The sequence below is a fragment of the Ctenopharyngodon idella genome, chromosome 15 (assembly GCF_019924925.1).
Source record: "Ctenopharyngodon idella isolate HZGC_01 chromosome 15, HZGC01, whole genome shotgun sequence".
Taxonomy (NCBI): Eukaryota; Metazoa; Chordata; class Actinopteri; order Cypriniformes; family Xenocyprididae; genus Ctenopharyngodon; species Ctenopharyngodon idella.
This window is the reverse complement of record NC_067234.1, coordinates 7,829,914-7,843,946: the sequence shown is the minus strand read 5'-3', so window position 1 is coordinate 7,843,946 and position 14,033 is coordinate 7,829,914. Positions and strand designations below refer to the sequence as shown.

The following is a 14,033-nucleotide window of genomic DNA, read 5'->3' as shown; positions in this document are numbered from 1 at the left end:
TTTAATTTTGATGATTATAACTGACAACTAAGGAAAATCCCAAATTCAGTATCTCAGAAAATTAGAATATTACTTAAGACCAATACAAAGAAAGGATTTTTAGAAATCTTGGCCAACTGAAAAGTATGAACATGAAAAGTATGAGCATGTACAGCACTCAATACTTAGTTGGGGCTCCTTTTGCCTGAATTACTGCAGCAATGCGGCGTGGCATGGAGTTGATCAGTCTGTGGCACTGCTCAGGTGTTATAAGAGCCCAGGTTGCTCTGATAGTGGCCTTCAGCTCTTCTGCATTGTTGGGTCTGGCATATCACATCTTCCTCTTCACAATACCCCATAGATTTTCTATGGGGTTAAGTTCAGGCGAGTTTGCTGGCCAATTAAGAACAGGGATACCATGGTCCTTAAACCAGGTACTGGTAGCAATGGCACTGTGTGCAGGTGCCAAGTCTTGTTGGAAAATGAAATCTGCATCTCCATAAAGTTGGTCAGCAGCAGGAAGCATGAAGTGCTCTATAACTTCCTGGTATACGGCTGCGTTGACCTTGGACCTCAGAAAACACAGTGGACCAACACCAGCAGATGACATCCCACCCCAAACCATCACTGACTGTGGAAACTTTACACTGGACCTCAAGCAACGTGGATTGTGTGCCTCTCCTCTCTTCCTCCAGACTCTGGGACCCTGATTTCCAAAGGAAATGCAAAATGTACTTTCATCAGAGAACATAACTTTGGACCACTCAGCAGCAGTCCAGTCCTTTTTGTCTTTAGCCCAGGCGAGACGCTTCTGACGCTGTCTGTTGTTCAAGAGTGGCTTGACACAAGGAATGCGACAGCTGAAACCCATGTCTTGCATACGTCTGTGCGTAGTGGTTCTTGAAGCACTGACTCCAGCTGCAGTCCACTCTTTGTGAATCTCCCCCACATTTTTGGATGGGTTTTGTTTCACAATCCTCTCCAGGGTGCGGTTATCCCTATTGCTTGTACACTTTTTTATACCACATCTTTTCCTTCCCTTCGCCTCTCTATTAATGTGCTTGGACACAGAGCTCTGTGAACAGCCAGCCTCTTTTGCAATGACCTTTTGTGTCTTGCCCTCCTTGTGCAAGGTGTCAATGGTCGTCTTTTGGACAACTGTCAAGTCAGCAGTCTTCCCCATGATTGTGTAGCCTACAGAACTAGACTGAGAGACCATTTAAAGGCCTTTGCAGGTGTTTTGAGTTAATTAGCCGATTAGAGTGTGGCACCAGGTGTCTTTAATATTGAACCTTTTCACAATATTCTAATTTTCTGAGATACTGAATTTGGGATTTTCCTTAGTTGTCAGTTATAATCATCAAAATTAAAAGAAATAAACATTTGAAATATATCAGTCTGTGTGTAATGAATGAATATAATATACAAGTTTCACTTTTTGAATGGAATTAGTGAAATAAATCAACTTTTTGATGATATTCTAATTATATGACCAACACCTGTACTGTGCTAGACTAACTGGGACAAGTCACAACACTTACATATTGTTGTCCTGTTGGTTTGATTGCTTCTATTGTTCTCCTCATTTGTAAGTTGCTTTGGATAAAAGCATCTGCTAAATGATTTCATGTAAATATCAACACTGATCACTCAGACCTAAAACTAAGGGTCACATATTTCATTAAATAAGAAAGGCACAATGAGACAGATTTTACTAACAGCTTGCATCAGTGCAAACCCTCTTTTAGCATTAAAAAAAAAACTACTGTCAGAATTTACTAAAGACTCACAGTGAAAAATTAGTGCTGAAAAGTTTTGCAGTTAATCTTATTGCACATGCATTTGTTGGAGTTTCCCTTTCAGATGCAAAATTTATGGGAGGAGAGTATTTAATTGAATCATGCATGGTGTGATCCACTAAGGTTTGCGCTAGTCAATTTACTGGTATTTGTGCCATTACTTACCGCCCCCCAAAAAAGCTCGTCTTAAACCAGACACTAATTTGTGCTGCTCTTGGTAGATTGCGTTGGTCATTATGGAAATGATCCGGCTGTGTCAGTGTTCTTCAATTTGTGCGTTGTCAGTAGATCATGCGCAGAACTTTCCACTCCCATCTGCGCTTTTATGGAATTACGTTCTGATGCTAATTTGCCCTGTTAAGTAAATCTAGCCCAATGTCTAAGATGCTGATTAAGCTTTTGAAACTTGACTATGAAGGAAAAACTGATTTAAAATAAGACATCATCAAGCACTGTATACTAAATGGAGCACAGTATTTTTTGGAAGAAGACATTAATCCATTTGCGAAAAAGGCACATTTTAATAAGTATGAAGAGGCACAAGCTAAGAAGCAGGAAAGAGGACATACCTCATTTGGATGACTTAATATAGTACAAGTATAGGCTGGATTTGTACCAAAGGTTGCATCATTCAGCTCAAGTGGCGTAAAAAAGGGGAACGCACTTTGCTCATAATAATTATGATCAACATGTTTTCCATTGACATCATTATAATTTAAAGGAACTAAAGATGATCTCAAGAGTTGGCCACTTGTAATTATAAATGTAAAGCCTCCAAAGAGACACAAACATTATTAAATTTGTGATTATGATGTTAAATGTGTTTTGACAAAACAGCTAACGTTGGGGTGGCCAAAAGGATCTGTACAATATTTACCACAACCTCATAATAAACAAAGAGCGCTGTAGCTGCCACACTCCTCCTTACATTTCCCAAGTCAGTAACAGCTCAGGACAACACAACCAGCTAAATATCCACACCCTTTTATAAAATGTGTGTTCAACCAAGTGTGTGTCTCGGCTTTAATGCTTATTGCAGAAGATAAGAGTCAATTTCAAGATTTTCAGACTTAAATTTAATTTCTGTTTCTTACAAAAGCTTCTGTATGGCTTCAGAAGGCTTGGGACATAGTGTACAAATCATACTGACCTCTTTTATGAAACACTTTTGGAGCTTGAAAGACCTAATCTTCAAATTATCAACATCTTTGTGTTCCATGGAAGAAAGAAAGTTTTTTGAGTTTGGAACAACAGGAGGAACAATGTTTTTTCAATACAGTGACAGCGGAGGCCACTAAAACACAACCTTTTGTGCCTGAACAAGCAAATATGAACAACACAATATATTACAAGATACAATTCTGATTATAATATGAACAAAACAAAAAAAAAATATATACAGAACTAAACTCAATCGATGCACTGTATCTGCCTGAACTCAAATCTTCCTCCTGGTCCACATCATCTTAAACTGGATGCTCGTCTGTGCGTAATCAAAAGCATCAAGGAGGACTGAAGCAGAGGCAACTGTCATTACATTTTACGTCTTTTACTTCTCGTGGCAGTTTTAATCTTGGAGGATGAACCTGCGTTCTGCTGCCACACTGGACAGGGATGGGGAATTACAGTTAGGTTACAATAGATCATTCTCAGTGTAATCTGTCAAAATGAGTTTTGAGGGGGAGGGGAGGTTAACATTTTTTGATTAAGGTGCACATTAATTTTGAAAAAAAAAGAAAAAGTGCATGGATAAATCATTTATAATAAAAAGTGAAACATTCTGTTAAAAAAAGATTTGTGAATTTTGATTTCATGGTGACTTTTAATGAAAGTAAATGATGATAAAATGTTTATTTTTGGGTGAACTATTCCTTTAACCTCTAAATATAGAGTCCATTGTGCAGATGCCCTTTCAATGCTGTGCCACGGTGGCAAAATGTCAATAAACACACAAGCACATACTAAAAAAGACGTTAATCAGTTACCTACTGAGGCCTGACTGAACAAAGGTCCCATTTTAGCTGTGGGTGGAGCACACAAGTGTCTCTCTCTCTCTCTCTTCCTGTACGACTAACTGTATGTGCATGTCTGAATAAAGCTGTGATATGCGTCTACATGAGAAAGTTATGCAAGAGCTGACAGATGGAAAGCATAGACTTTACAAACTAACTAACAATTCACCGCATGCACACACACGCGAGAGAGACAAAAAGATACAGTGTGAATGAGAAAGCAGCTGTCACACCGCTTCTGATGACTGCAGTGCAGTTTCTCACTTAGTTTAGACTCTCGAGAAATCTGTTTGTTTGTGCGATTACGTGTCACATCTTTTTTATTGGGTTTTTCATGAGGACTCAAATTTTACATTGGACTTGGACATCAAATTGATCGGTATCGGGGATGATTAAGTATTTTTATAACTGATCGTTATCAGCTATCCAAGCCCGATCCTTTATTTTACGTCAGCTGTCACACAGGTGTCGGTGTGCACCTTCAAGTGGGTTTGGCAACTGTCATTAAAAAGAAAAGAAGAAGATCAAATGTGCATTTGTGATACGCGAGGTCTGTTCTAGCGTGTCACACGTATTTGATGTGCACTTTTATAACGAATCACTCGAAAGAGAGATGTCATTGCCATAACGCGCTGCTATGGGATGCGTCTCACTTGACTGACAGACTGGCATTCTGATACCGCAAGCTTCATGCTTTCTAACCTTAAATTCCCCCCCCTTCTTGGAATTATTCTGCTTATTGTACATATAAAATACAAGAAGTTTACACCATTAGTCCCACATTTGGTCCCGCATGCATGTATAATATAGGCCTATAAATATATTCCACTACATTCTCTGTACATTCTCTCAAACTCTGTACGTCCCTGTATACAATGGATTGATTTTTATAACTTTAATGTACTTGAAGTGTGCACCAAGCACTAGGAATAGGAACAACTTGATATCGACATGTACTCAATACTCATTGACTAGGATCAGATGGGGGGCACAAAAACTTGATCAGGACATCCCTAACATCAAGCCATTTAAAAAAGGGTTAAAAGTTTATTATTAACTTGATTTAAGTGGATATTTTAAACTTATGTAAGCCTGTGTCAAAACAAACCAATAAATAAGTATATAATCAGTAAATAAGTAATAATACCTATATTGCTTAAAAATTGGGTTTGACCAGGGTTTTAAATAGCTAGCAAAGTATGCAAGTGTGTGTGAAGTATTGGAACACTTTCAAATGTCTCACTTGGTCAAGCTACAAAGATCAGCCTCTTGATCCTTCAAACACACACGCAAAATAAGCATTTACAAAAGCACCTTAACACACACCCTTGTAATCACTTCCCAAAGCATTTCAGACTAAATATGAACATATTCATGTATATTCATAAATTCAACATATTTAAAGACTTTGTAAATTTGTTAATCAATTCTATTTGCTCTAACACAGTTTTCCTGCTTCACTTTCTTCCTCTCATCCATCTATTTCTCTTGGAATGTTTCACTCCCTCCTTTCCTGTTCCTCGATACTGAATTCTTTGGCGTGTCCTGACTCGTATGCAGGATTCCAAGTGCAGGCACGCTTAGTGCTCTGTTCACTGTAACAGCTCTCACAAGTGCGCAGGTGTGCATACAGGTGTTTGAGTATGCATATGCATGGAAATCAGGTCTGTAGATGAGAATGCAATTCAGCTATTACGTAAATGCATGAAAGAGAAGAGACAACTGTGCAAATGTGAGGCCGCGTGCGAATTTAAGAAAGCGTGGTGTGAAGGCTTGTGTGACTCAATTAAAACTGCCAATCATACATCTCAGTTCATTTCCACAGGAAATGAGCGCAGATGTCTTGTACTGACTGTCCTGACACTAACTGATCAAATTATGGTCACAAACACACTGGTGCAGAGACAATGTAAAAAGAAAGAGGAACCATGATTCTTTTTTTTTCCTCATTAACCACTTTCTGACACTTGTATTACTCGAATAGAAAAAATGTTTAGACACTTCTAAAAAAGTAAAAATCATGCGCTTTTGTTCAAATACAAAGTTCTGGCATGAAACTCTAGATAGGTCCTTAACTCATTTGATAGTGATCACATCATTATCTACATAATGCGCAACTGATTGGTTGCTGTGCTATCAGCAGCCAATGAGCTTGCTGTTAAGTCATTCAAATACTTGGTATTGTTTGCTGTTAGCAATCTGAAGCATGCTTTCAGAAACCCTCCACCTTGCTACGGGGTTTATATCATGCATGTTATATGTGCAGCATCAACAGCATGTCTTACACGCTCACAGCAATGTCTGTGAATGTATTGGCAGTAGCAAGTCTCTGTACTTGCTCTGCAGCAGCAGCGTAGCAGATCTATTCCACCAAGTCCAAATACATTACATTGCCATATCCATTACCATGCTAATCTCTCAGAGAGTTGTCATGACAGAAATAAAGTTCATCTACAAATGTCTATATTTCATTCCACAAATGGCTGTAAAACGGCATTCTAAGAAAAGATAGCACTGTAGAATTAAAAAAAAAAAAAAAACTAAGATCCATGTTAGGCTACCTGGTAGCCACAACCATGTGCTGAATAAATCTATAGTCACATGCTCTTACTGAAACAGATTAAGAAACAGATAAAAACACTAGACCAGAGCGGAATATATTTGCAATTGATTGTGAAAACCTCCCCTCCTGAAACATCAGTGACACACACTTCTATCGAGGATTTATGACTACTGAAGACATCTTAATTCAACCCAATAGTAACTAGTGTTTTATTATTATTATAATTTTTTGATAATTTTGGGTCATTTTGTTGCAATAGCTTGCACACAGCACAGGGAGGCTTTGTTTGAAACTTTAAACTAAATATAAAAAAAAAAAAAAGACAAGTAAACAGTCGGTCAAAAAGTAGCATCAAGCAGCGAGTCTGACAGTGGTAATGCTTACAATTAAAAGTTAGAAAAGTTATTCAGTCAAGAGCAAAGAGTGACTTTTTACAGAGGGGTAAAAAATGTCTGTAGAAAGATGGCAGCATTATTTTATTTTTACACAGAGATAGGTAGGTCTATTAGTAAAATCTGTTGACTTTAGCAATCTTTGTTGCATTATATGCCAATGGTGACAGTTTAAAAATGGGAAAAAGCTGTTTATGTTTTTTTCCCCCAAAGTTTATTTAAAGTTATTTAATATCCTTTTAGATGTTGGTTCTTAAACTTTTCTTTTTGGCATCTACTTTTTGAAGGCTCTATATGCTTCAATTCCAAAGACATGGGGATCTCAATGTGAATTAAAGCTGCAAGCAGCGATAAAAGTGCCCTCGCACCTGGGGCCACCGCCACCCGGTGGCCTTAGGAAAACTGTGAATAGTGGGTGACATGCATGTAAGTGAGTAAATACAGGAGAAATATGGCAGTCATTTCGACGTGCCACACTTCCCGCTGCCAACAGGTGGTGCTTTGACTATTACTGAATATTGCCATGTAGATGTCTTTAGGCCAGGACTATTATAAAAAAAAAAAGAAAAAAAAAAAGAAGTGAAGTTTGGAGCAGATCAGACATTGTATGCCTGAGTTACAACAACTTCCTGTTTCGTGGCGTTAATCGCATACTTTAGCACTTAGCCAAGTGTTGCATGATTTAACGTGTTTCTAGCATGTTTGGTACTTCATGGCATGTATAAATGTGATTCTGGGAGTGAATTACAGTGCAAAGCATGCCATTTCCTGTTGCCAGCAGGTGGAGCTATGACTAACTGAATGTGGCATGTAGATGTCTTAAGGCCAGGACTCTTATCAAACATGTGAACTTTGGGGCAGATCGGACACTGTATGCCTGAGTTACAACAGCTTCCTCTTTCAAGGCGTAACATCAGACTTTGTCAGGCCACCACAGACACGCCCTTCAACGAAAACTCAAGATCTTTGCAATTTAACATCGTTAATGCCTTAAGATTAGACTGACCAAATATGATGTTGATCTGGTTAAGTCTCTATGAGGAGTTAATCACAGTGTAAAACATGTCATTTCTTGTTGCCCACAGGTGGTGCTATGACTGTAACTGAATATTGCCATGTAGATGTCTTCAGGCCAGGACTCGAATGTGGGTTTGGGGCAGATCGGACATTGTATACCCGAGTTACAACAACTTCCTCTTTCATGGCGAAACATCGAATTTTGTCAGGCCGCCACGGACACACCATTCAACGAAAACTCTAGATCTTCGCAATTTAATGTCGCAAAGGCCTTTAGATTAGACTGACTGATGTTGATCCAATTAAAGCTCTAGGAGGAGTTTGTTAAATTACAACATCTGGAAATGGCAAAAACTGCAAAAGATTTGCAGAGAAAATTCAAAATACCTCACTTCCTGTTGGGTTTTCAGATTTTGCACCCAAGGACTTTTTTGTAGGTATTGGGCTATTACATGTGCCTACCGAATTTCATACCTGTACGTGAAACGTAGCATGAAGGGTGCTTAATTGAAATTTTGTAGGTGGCGCTATCGAGCCATTTTGCCACACCTAATTCTGAAACCCATATCAGACGTAAATTTTCACCACTTCTGATGCGTGTGCAAAGTTTCATGAGTTTGAGCATGTTTAGGCCCTCAAAAATGTGATTCATTTCGGAGAAGAAGAAGAAGAATTGACTGAGCAATTACAATAGGGTCCTCACACCATCGGTGCTCTGGCCCTAAGAAATTGTTAAATTGTACACATTTTAAGTGGTCAAAAACCAAATGTGGGCCACTTTGCATACAGCTGATACTTTTTTTTTTTTTTTTAAAGAGGAATGTCTGAGGAACAAATAATGTTGAAACTAGAAATGTATCTTGTTTCCCTCTTAAAAACAATCGCACAGAACATTCCTGTCTTAATGCCATAAGTATTCTTTTTCCCCAAGTATGCGTGCCTGTAAGTCTAGAAGTTTTAAAGATTCCCGTTCTTTTTCCCATTTTTGAACCATCACCATTGCCATATAATGCAACAAAGAATGCTAAAGTCAACAGATTTCTAAAGTCATTTTCACCCCCAAAATATTGGATTACTTAGTAAATATTCATCCATGACATTTAATATTTTGGCTTTTGTCTTCATTTTGCATGTCTTTCACCAGAAAAGTAATAATCAAAATGAAAAAATGATGACACAGAATGACCCTATTGCATTTTGACAATTACATAATCTTTCAGGAAAGTGAACCTTGCCTATGTAGCGTTTATGTCCACTTCTTGTGACAAAAGAGAACGTTTCACAACAAATGCACGTTTGTTACATCGTATTTTTATTTAGTATTTATGAGCTAATGTACTAAGAAATAAAATGAAATGCATGTCACGACAGTAGTTCACTTTCTGTGATCTAGAGTTTTAGATTAGCTGGTTACACTTTTATGGCTATTGGGCTGAAAGGAGTCACTTAGTTATCTTCATCTTTACCATCTTGTTTTTATTTCTATTACTGGACATGGACACATAGACTAGGTGTAGTTGGGTCACTTCCAGTATTACATTACAGTTAATCAGCTTTGAATTACTAACTATTGGCAAGATTTTAGAAAGGCTGCATTATCTTCAATGACTACAAACCCTACCATTATCTAACAGCCTGCACAGCCTAGGTAACTTGATTCAAAGGCAGATCAAGTTATTACATTTTGATGAAAGAGTACGAAGACAAACCTTTTTCTTTACAATAACACGCACAATATGACCTCAAACATGTACTAAGTAAAAAGAGTCAATTTTATTGACATTAAAAAAAACAATATTGTTATTATTTCTAAAACATTACAACATTAAAGATTCTTAATTCTCAATGCTAACTGGCTCTCCGATACATAATCTGCTCTTTAAACCATACAGTCAGCCCTGGGGGTGTGTATGTGTGTGTTTGTCCCCATTTCTAAGGAAAAATGTTTTCCTGCGCCTCTAAAACAAACACACACACTGTGCTCTCACATGACTGAGAGAATCAGCCCATTCATGGCCCCTGTCACCACAGTGACCTCTCTTCTGACTATAAGCGAGTGTGTGTGGGCATCCCAAAGTGTTTGTGTCCCCTGACTGATGACATCACAGTCTGCCACCGAAGTCTCTCTGAAGCTCCGGTCACATGTATTTGGGTGAGGGCCAAGAAGCTCAACTCACAAAAAACACGTGTCTACACACACTAATATACTATATCTGACTAAAGATGACATTTCATGTGTTAAGGAGATCAAAATCATCACTTCCTGGGAAAATATCTGTAATAAAAATGGAAATTGCTATAATCAGGGAAGCCACTGAGGTTCTTTTTCCTATATCAGAAATGACTTGCGTCTCAGAGCACACAGACGAAACACATTAAACGCTGTCATGTTATCTTGCGTCTGAATGCTGGTGTTTGGGGACGCAATCGTGTGAGACGCTTCTAGAAGGGAATTAAACCAAATCATTTTGATGACGGTCTTTGGCTCAGGCATTTCCAAATGACCAAACCAACATTTGAGATGCTGTGTGATCCGATTGGTTCGCTGGTTAGTCTAGTTATCAATCACATCATCTGTTGAGGCAAAGTCACCTGAGGTTTTTGAGCAGCATGGAGGGATTTATTCGGTAAATGTGTTTTCATTGTAGTTTAAGCACTTTTCTTATCAGATAAAAAATGATCTGCCTCAATCAAGCACAGAAATTTTTATGCACATTTACGTGTTTCCATCCAGTGTTTTTTATGCGATATCCCAAAATGCGCATAAAAATATGACTAATGGCTCATGTGAAAACATTAAACATAACATTCAGTTGCATGTTCAAGATCATTTTATTGATTTTATTTTATTGCATACGGGTAGTATGAATGAAATTCAGACTATTACATTCGCCATGTTGTTACTGTCACGTGACCTACCAGCATCAGTTGTGTAGCTCACTAGCATTCATAAATCCTCTCCCATGGCCTCATGGTATAGTAAAGTGTCCATTGAATGCACACTTCAGAATCTCGGCAGTAGTAGTAGGTCATCCGGGTACTTTTCACCCACTGTTTTCACATACTACTCTTTTGGCGTTGTGGTTTCGCATACTACATACATAGTAGGGAAGTATTCGATTTCGGATGCAGCAAATGTCTATAATATTCCAATCAGCTCTGTTATCAGCAACGTTAATGAAACCATATCCATACCAGCTGGGCTGGATTGACATGGAATCGAACAGTTAAGCAATGAGAATGGTTTAATCTGAGAGTGGAAAAGCGGCAGTTGAAAAGCTTGCATCTACTCTTCTAAGATCATCTTCCCCCGGTCTCACAGACAAGGCTTAAGCTAGTCCTAGACTAAAGTGCATGTTTGAGCTGTTTTAACTGAAAGAAATTTGTACTGACATATTTTAAAATGTCACTGCCATTGTTTTGTCTCAAGATGCACACCAGTAATGTTTTTTTCTGTTTATAAAAGCTACTTAAATATCCTAATTGAACTAAGACCTAATCCTGGCTTAGGCTAAGCCCTGTCTGTGAAACCGGGCCATTATGTTTACAGTGCACACATGGTTAGAAAAATTGGACCGTGCGAGTACCCTGCTGATAATGAAATGTACACCATGCGCACTGTATTCATACGCTAGTGCGCATGTGAAAAGTTATACTTAGCTATTTACCCTATACTTATTTTTTCAATTAGATGCCATTTAAGGTTGCTTAAAAGACCAAATCTGTGACTAAAAACTGTAAAAACTCTGTCCGTGTTCCAGGTGAAGCCGGAAGTTGGAATATTTGGGTTTAAATTTTGCCCCACTTCTGACCTTATGTTGCATTCCAGACAATACCGAAATCATAATTTTCTCTTCTCTAATGGGAAATAACTAGTGGAATGTTGATTTAGTCACCACAACCTTGGGGATGACGTCAAACTGAAGACGGTGTTGACTGATCTGCCTTGTTTTTCCAAGTTGAATGTCCAACCTGGAGACAGAGAGCCTCTACGGTGCTTACTTTCAAGAGGGAGCTTTGAGAATTCCAAGTTCTAAATTGTCTGGAACGCATAACTAGATGCAGAAAGTGCTTTTCAGTTTTATGTACAATATACATCAGAGTTGGTAAATGGCCTGTGGGCGTGTCCTGAGGCTGAGTGTGTTCAGCCTTCATTACTCACGTCTGTATGGGGTTTGACTCACAGTTTAGTCCAGTATTATGCCATCGCATCCGTCTACGACACAAACAGCCAATGTCGTGCCTCCCTTGTCCGATAAACAACCGTTTTATGTGCTGTCAGGTAAACTTGTGGTCGAGTGTCATCCAAGCCGTCCTACATTTTAACAAGTGGCCGTAATGGATCTATTACGATTGTTTGATGATAAAATTGTGATTCCTAACTTTAACACTTCAAGAGCCTTGTTTAATAATGCAAGTGAAAGCATTCAATATTAACCAAATAGATATCAACAGTTCCAACTGAATAACACTGAAAGTCAAGCACCTCGGTTTGATACTCCAAATGTGAAGAATGAATTTACAAGTCTGAAACTTTTAGACAGAAACGCAATTCTGTGTTTTTATGTCAAAAGAAGTAAATGATAAATGAACCGTTCTGGAGCACTAAAGCACTTCTCCACGAATGTGTCATTTGTGCAGTCTAAGCGTACCATCCAATTTATTCAACGGCAAATGATTAACAAAAAATAACATTGAGGCGGGCAGCGCCTGGGATCAGAAAAGCCGTCGGCCAAGATCAATGCTATGTAACAAAAATCTACGCCACTCACAGCAAAACACATATCACCGAAAACGAAACATTTAACAGAACAAAACGCTCACCTTTAGAACAGATTATTCCACTGGAATGGAATGTCCGACGCCAGTTCTGTTGGATTCACGGAAACTGAATGTTCAAAGTTAACTGTATGTGGCTCGGGTTGAACTCCAAAACACCGGGCAGGTTTCAATCACAGTAAGAAGGCAAAAGCAGAGCGTTCTTCTCCATCAAGTGTCCAATGCAGTCTTTCATTCGAGAGGTGAACAGCTCTAGTCCGCTTCCTGCTTCTTTCAGCAGGCTGAGTGAAACAAGCGATCGCTCGATTTTTTTTTCCCTGTTTGCAGTTTCGCACTCCCTCCCTTTCCACACGTAACCGCTATTTTGTCAACAGTTCACAGACACCCGAACTTCTGAGCCGTGATTTCACCCGGAAATAGACATAATGTAATACGATAACAACAACTTAGGCAGTCTGGAATGTTTTTAACGTCGTGTAAATATCTCCACGCAGACTAGGCCCGGCGAACTGCATGCATGACTCTCTCTCTCTCACTCACTCAACTGACGCATTCCACTAGGATGAGGAGGGTTTACGGGACGTAAACGCTATACATACATGTACTAGCTTGGTCTAATTGTTCCACCGTTTTTATTAACAACACTCGTATTTTGTTAAGGCACGGCGATTTTAAGGGTTTTGTCTTTTTCTAGTGTTATTTAATAGGTTATATTTAACTCATAACTTATAGCCAATAGGCTACTTTGTAAAAAAAAAAAAAAAAAAGAAAAAAAAAAAGGGATTTAATGATCCGGAGATTTATGAGGGAAATGGAAATTACACTATTATGAGGGAAAACTACTCTAAAGTTCCACTCAGTTATTTTAATCCATGCATGTTTTCCTTCCTTATTTAGTTCCTTATAAAGGACCTGTTACGCTTGAGGTCCAGTGTGTAGTTCAGTGGTATTTGCAGACATCTAGTGGTGATGGCGGATATTACAAGTTAGCATCTGTGTCATTTTGGGCTAATAAAATGTCATTTGTTTACCCTTACGTTGTTCTAAACCTGCATAACTTTCTTTCTTCTCTGGAATATAAAAGTGGCATAAAATGGCAGCTTCAATCACCATTCACTCAGCTCTTGACACATGAATAATGCAGCGTTTGACAAACTGAGTAAGGCAGCTCTTTGGCAGATAGCATATCTTACAGCATGTCCTTCTTGGTACAGAATCTGGCTGGGTTGCCAGTAGTAGAGAAAAGAACCTCATTCTTTCCCTCATAAAAGTAAGATGGCATTTTTAAAGCATTCGGGCAATATGAAGTGTTGTAGTTTTTTGTGAAAAATTTGGTCTTTGGATTCATGTACAAATATCAGAATGAAATAACTTTATTAAGTACACTGTAAAAAAGAATTGTTGGTTTGAACTTAAAAAAAAAAGTAAGTTACCTGGTTGCCTTAAAATTTTGAGTTCATTGAAATTAAAAATTTGAGTTAATACAATGAAG

At 38.4% G+C, this 14,033-nt stretch overlaps 1 protein-coding gene across 2 annotated transcripts in view; it reads right to left on the bottom strand.

The window, feature by feature from the left end:
* The window catches only part of pik3cb (phosphatidylinositol-4,5-bisphosphate 3-kinase, catalytic subunit beta), a 67,223-nt gene extending 54,115 nt beyond the window's left edge, over window positions 1-13,108 (bottom strand). The window contains exon 1 of one of the 2 annotated variants that reach the window (XM_051863953.1): window positions 12,587-13,108. The gene's annotated coding sequence lies outside the window, so the exon portion shown is untranslated. The remainder of the gene's footprint in view (window positions 1-12,586) is intronic. The other variant, XM_051863950.1, reaches the window with a different exon arrangement.
* Between the last annotated feature and the right edge of the window lie 925 nt (window positions 13,109-14,033).